At 42.2% G+C, this 6000-nt stretch overlaps 1 protein-coding gene and 1 non-coding gene across 3 annotated transcripts in view; both read left to right on the plus strand.

Annotated features, from left to right (window-relative positions):
- The window catches only part of GNS (glucosamine (N-acetyl)-6-sulfatase), a 55432-nt gene that overhangs the window by 34912 nt on the left and 14520 nt on the right, over nt 1–6000 (plus strand). The gene's annotated exons all lie outside the window — the stretch shown is intronic.
- LOC118009057 lies at nt 2945–3092 on the plus strand. Its single transcript, XR_004678793.1, has one exon. It is a non-coding gene; the product is annotated as a U4 spliceosomal RNA (small nuclear RNA).

A 6000-nucleotide genomic window follows, 5' to 3' on the forward strand; every position in this document is an offset into this window, starting at 1 on the left:
CAGTTGATGTTGGCCATAGCTCAGACGTCTCCTGTTCAGCCAAAATATAACCAGGGGCTCTTCTATTAACAATAACAACTTTGGCCAGAGAGTCTAAGGATCTTTGTTGAACAGCTGTTGTCTTAGCAATGGATTCTGCAGTATCTTTGAGTTAAGGTTTCTAATCATACTCTAACTTATATTAACTGAGAGCCAGAGAAGTATGCCCCTGCAAAAGCAGGTGATTCCTGTGTCATGAATGTCTCCTGGTAATTTCTTTCTAACTTGATGTATAAATCCAAGGGAATCAACCAGTGAGGTATCATAGTTCGTTCTGGAAAGTAAGGGGCACAGCTAGATGACCCAAGACATTGCCCAGCTATGTGCCAGCTGTCTAGGCATTAAGAGGCCCAAGGAGAGTGAGAACCATAAAGACAAACCCTGTCAGGGTGCAGACCATCTCCATTAAAGTGGTCCTATTAATGGAATTGTTCACAGAGTTTACTGCATTTACCCGTTCAAGCCAGGGGTCAGTTAGGTTTTCAGCACAGATGGGAAGAAAATCTCCTAACTTGCAGTGGGGTCGCTCTGAATGCCTTGCAAAGATGTGTGCTGCTGGTGAGATCTTTGAGTGAATCATGAGAAAATGGGGGTGCACGTGTACCAAGATTTATGTAGATATTTGTGTCTGATTGGGCACACAGCAGTTATAAATGGAGAAAGGTAAAAAGGCACAGGATGTTCTAGCCGTAAGAGTTGAACTTGGTAAAAAAAAGCTTTTTAAAGGGCGAGGGGGGAGGTAGTAACATTGTAGTAATTGGGAAGAGAAGAGAAATTGGGCACAGGGAAGACCAGGGGATCTCTAGCCTCTTGGATAGATCAGAGTCTTTGATGACAAATCCAGCAGTCTGAAAGGTTACTAAGCACTGGCCCGGGAGATAACAGATCGAGGCTGTTACCTTTTCAGGGCAAGACCAGAATAAAGGAAAGAAGGAGAAGGAAAAAGAGTTTTCATGTTCAGTTAAAGTATGAAATCTTGATCCAGAGGGAAGCAGTCTACTTTGAAGTCACCTGCTTCTCGGCCTCATCAATTTGATTTGGAGGTTTAGAGTTTGAAGATCCCATTAGTTCTCTCAACCTTGCCTGATATAATCAAGGGTGATCGGCACAGTGATCATTTAAAGAGGTTTGCAAGGCTTTCGTTAAGGCTTGTATGATTTGCCCAGTGAGATGGGTGCCTCAATCACTGGAATTTACAGAAGGTGATACCGCAAGTGGAAAACATGTTTTCTAACAGTCTCTTTGCTACTGCAAGGGCATCAGCCTTGCAGCAGGGAAAGGCTTCAATCTATCTGGAAGGCATGCATACAAGAACATAGGGATAACCCATACAAGGTAGCAACTGAATGAAGTCCATTTGCAGTTGTTCAGGGCCAGAAGGAGGAGGTTTGAGGCCTCTGGGAACAAAAATTGTTTTTCCAAGATTGCAGACCTGATAGGTCAGACATTTAGATGCAGATGAGGTGGCAGGAGCAGAAAGAGCACAAAGGAGTTAGTCTGCCTGCAAAAGTGTTGGGTCAATTCTGAATTGAGAAGACTTGAAGCTGTGTTTGGAGTTTACAAAGAAATGTCATTTCCTAACGTTAAATTCACTGAGGTTTCTATAGCTGCAGCCTTATGGCGGCTGGAACAGGCTCTAGCAGTGGAATCCAGTAACATAGGCAGTAACAGGCCTATGTTTATTGCCGTATTCTTGCAGGAGCATTTCCACTGCTTGGTTATCTCTTTCATGCACAAATGAGGTGAAAGGGTTGGGTTTGGTAACTCTAGGGCAGGTGAATCTTCTGGTGCTTATTTTTGTCTTAAAAAGGTCTGCTCATGTTTATCTTCCCATGCAAGGGGTTCAGGGACTGGAATTTTAGTAAATTCATAAAGTGGGGAAGCCAACAGAGAAAATTTAGAAACCCATAATGTGTAATAGCTAGCTAAGTTAGAAATCCACAAAGCTGTGCTCAGCTTAATCCTTTTTCCAAATAACTGGATTCCTTCAGTGCTTAATTATGACCTGGGTAATCAACAGTGTCTAGAAAGAATTGTGATTTTTTTCCTCAGAGACTTTATATCCCTTTTCAGCAAACTGCTACCGCAAGTAAATGGAATCCTTTATGGACACCTCTTTGGTAACAGCATAGAAAGAGAAGGTATGCATATTGTAAAAGAACTGATTTCCCAGGGAACTGGAGGGTAATGAAATCTTGGTGGAGTACATGGGGATAATAAGGGACCTCGATGAATCCTTGAGGTCTGATTGTCCGGTATATTATTGACTATTCCAAGTAAAAGAAATTGATATTAGCTGTTGAAGTCCACATAGATGCTGGAAAAGGCTGAACAAGTCAACAACAGTGAACCATTTGAGTCTGGTAGAACTTGTGACAAAAGGGTGTTTGGGTTTGGAACAACTGGGAAATAGGGAATAAATCGTTAATAGCTCTCAGGTCCTGGACAAGTTGCCATCCCCTCCCATTATGTTTCCAGACTGGCAAATTATGCATGCTGCAGGGGCTAGAACAGGGAATGATTAACCCCTGCACAAGGTGTGAGGCCTTGTATGGCCTCGTGCCTTAATGGATAGTAGGGCAATACAGGAGAAGGTTTAGTCCTGTCTGTCCAGAATTAGAAGTGGCCCACAGATTTTTCAGGCATCTCATTTAAGAGGATTTCTGTTGGAATTCTTCCTCATCTGTATCAAAAAACAATCATAAAGATTATAAGATCAGGTTCAGGTTGGTCAGGAAATTCTAAGGTGAGGTCACATTAGAAGCAAAATTTATTAGCCCCTTTAATTTAGAAGGGAGATCTATTCCTAATAAATTGGGGCTGTATCACAGAGCAAAAAAGGCAGCTTTTTAGTAGAAGGTCCCAAAGTCATTTGTACTGGTCAAGATAGAAATTCTATCTGAACAGCTTTGCACAGTGGCAGTATCGTAGCCAATTGAGGTTTATCCGAGGCATGATTATTGCTAATTCAAAGAAATTCTATCTGAACTTTATTAGACATCCCTGGTATATAAACCTTCTTTTCACTCTAAGGGATTTGTTGTCCTAAGAGAGTGGAGTTTAGGGGCACCTGAGTGGCTCAGTCATTTAAGCGTCTGCCTTTGGCACAGGTCATGTGGGATCCAGCCCCGCATCGGGCTCCCTGCTCGGTGGGGAGTCTGCTTCTCCCGCTCCTTCTGCTTGTGTTCTCTCTCTCTCAAATAAATAAAAAAAAAAATCTTAAAGTAGAAAGTGTAGCCCTGGTATCTACTAGAACTTAGCAAAGTACTTGATCAATTTTTTTTCCCCTTGGATGTTTAGGGTGTTACTGATAGCAGTTTACTGGAGGGTCCCTTGGAGCCCAGTTTTGGGAATGGCCCATGTGGGAGCTCTTCTTGGGGACACTGAGGAAGGACCTTTGAGGATGGTTTCTCTAAAGTGCCCCAGTTGATTACAAATGAGATAATGGGCCCTGGGCCAGCCATTTGATGATGGACTTCTAGGAGGGTATGATGTGGGAGACCCGGTAAGGCCCTTAGTTTGGCAGACCTTTGTTTATGATTTTGGTCCAGATCCTGTCAAAGTATTTGGCTGTGGTCACAAGTTCAGTCAAACCAGTAGCCTCTCATCCTATATTCTGCCTTTTTATTAAGCCACTAATCTCAGGAAATAATCCATTTACAAATAGGGCAGCTTAAGCAGGTTGTATGGAATCGGGAGTGACATAGGAAGAACACTTCCAAACAGGCTTTAGATTCTGCCACAGATCCATCTTTTATTTTCATGTTTGGATAACAGACCAATCAGTACAGGCAGGGAAGACTCTAGGAATGGCTTTTTAAATATCAGTTGATATATTTCCAGATTTTTGTGGTCCATACAAGGACTATGTTGGTGATTGAGGATCTTGATTATCATCCTTGGGATTCTGCTTCCCAAATCCATTTTTGGGAACCTTCACGAGGTTCTACCGACATGTGTACAAGCTGATAAAGATCTGGCAGCCTGGGGTCATAGGCACTCATAAGGATTCTAAACTCTTCAGAAAACTCAGGGCTCTTCCTTAGGTTCAGGAAATTCTTTAGCTATGACCCTTAGTTCGGTCTTTGACCAAGGAGTGAAAGAGATCTGAGAAGGATCACTTGCAACCTCAGGTGGCTTTATTTTTAAAGGTAACAGTTTAATAGTCTCTTTAGAGTGAAAGGCAATTTTGACAGAATTAGTAAAACATGAGTACTCAACATAAAGAAGGATAGAGAAGAATGTAGGAGTCAAGTCACTTCTATCTTTTAGGTACCTCTGTGTCTTTAATTTTTCCATGGTCTTTTGAAATGAATCCTTTAGTGAGGCTATTTTAGAATCTTGAAGCCTTTTGGAAACCTCTGCATACCAATTAAAATAGGTATCCCAGGGGCACCTGGGTGGCTGAGTCGTTAAGCGTCTGTCTTCGGCTCAGGTCATGATTCCAGGGTCCTGGGATCGAGCCCCACATCGGGCTCCCTGCTCCACGGGAAGGCTGCTTCTCCCTCTCCCACTCCCCCTGCTTATGTTCCCTCTCTCACTGTGTCTCTCAAATAAATAAATAAAATCATTAAAACTAAAAAATAAAGGGGCGCCTGGGTGGCTCAGTCGGTTAAGCGTCTGCCTTCGGCTCAGGTCATGATCCCAGGGTCCTGGGATCGAGCCCCACATGCGGGCTCCCTGCTCAGTGGGGAGCCTACTTCTCCCTCTCCCACTCCCCCTGCTTGTGTTCCCTCTCTTGCTGTGTCTCTCTCTGTCAAATAAATAAATAAAAATCTTTAAAAAAAATAAAAAAATAGGTATCCCATTCTTTTCATTTAATTCAGGAACCCTTACTTTCAAGTACATTTCTCTTTTAATTGTGTAGTTGATGTACAATATTATATTAGTTTCAGGTGTACAGCATTTATATACAATACAAAGTGATCACCACAGTTCATCTGGCTACCCTCTATCACCATACAAAGTTATTACATTATTAACTGTATTTCCTGTGTTGCACATGGCATCTCTGTGTCTATTTAATAACTGGTAGTTTGTACCTTTTTATCCCCTTCCCCTATTTTGCCAACTGCCTCACCATCCTCCTCTCTCACAACCACCAGATTGTTCTCTGTATCTATGAGTCTGTTTCTGTTTTATTTGGGTTTTTTTAGATTCTACATATAAGTAAAATAGTATTTGTCCTTCGCTGACTTACTTCACTTAGCATAATACCCTCTAGGTCCATCCATGTTGTCTCAAATGGCAAGTTTTCATTCTTTTTTTATGGCTGAGTAGTAGTCCATTGTATATATGTATATACCAGTTTCTTTATCCATTTATCTATCAATGAACACTTAGGTTGCTTTCATGTCTTGGCTGTTGTAAATACTGCAGTGCACATAGGGGTGCATACATCTTTTCAAATTGGTCTTTTCATTTTCTTCACATAAATACCCTGAAGTGGGATTACTGGGTCGTAGGGTAATTCTGTCTTTAACTTTTGAGGAACCTCCATACTGTTTTCCATAGCAGCTGTACCATTTTGCATTCCCACCAACAGTGCATGAAAGTTCCGTGCTCTAAACATCCTCACCAATGCTTGTTATTTCTTGTCTTTTGAACACTAGCCATTCTGACAAGTGTGTGGTAATCTCATTGTGGTTTTCGCTTGAATTTCCTGATGATCAGTGATGTGAGCATCTTTCATAGGTCTTGGCCATCTATATGTTCTCTTTGCAGAAATGTCTGTTTAGGGCGCCTGGGGGCTCAGTTGGTTAAGCGACTGCCTTCGGCTCAGGTCATGATCCTGGAGTCCCGGGATCGAGTCCCGCATCGGGCTCCCTGCTCGGCGGGGAGCCTGCTTCTCCCTCTGACCCTCCCCCCTCTCATGTGCTCTCTCTCTCTCATTCTCTCTGTCGTAAATAAATAAATAGATAGATAGATAGATAGATAGATAGATAGATAGATAGATAGATA

The sequence above is a fragment of the Mirounga leonina genome, unplaced genomic scaffold (genome assembly GCF_011800145.1).
Source record: "Mirounga leonina isolate KUSES-001 unplaced genomic scaffold, KU_Mleo_1.0 Mir_126, whole genome shotgun sequence".
Taxonomy (NCBI): domain Eukaryota; kingdom Metazoa; phylum Chordata; class Mammalia; order Carnivora; family Phocidae; genus Mirounga; species Mirounga leonina.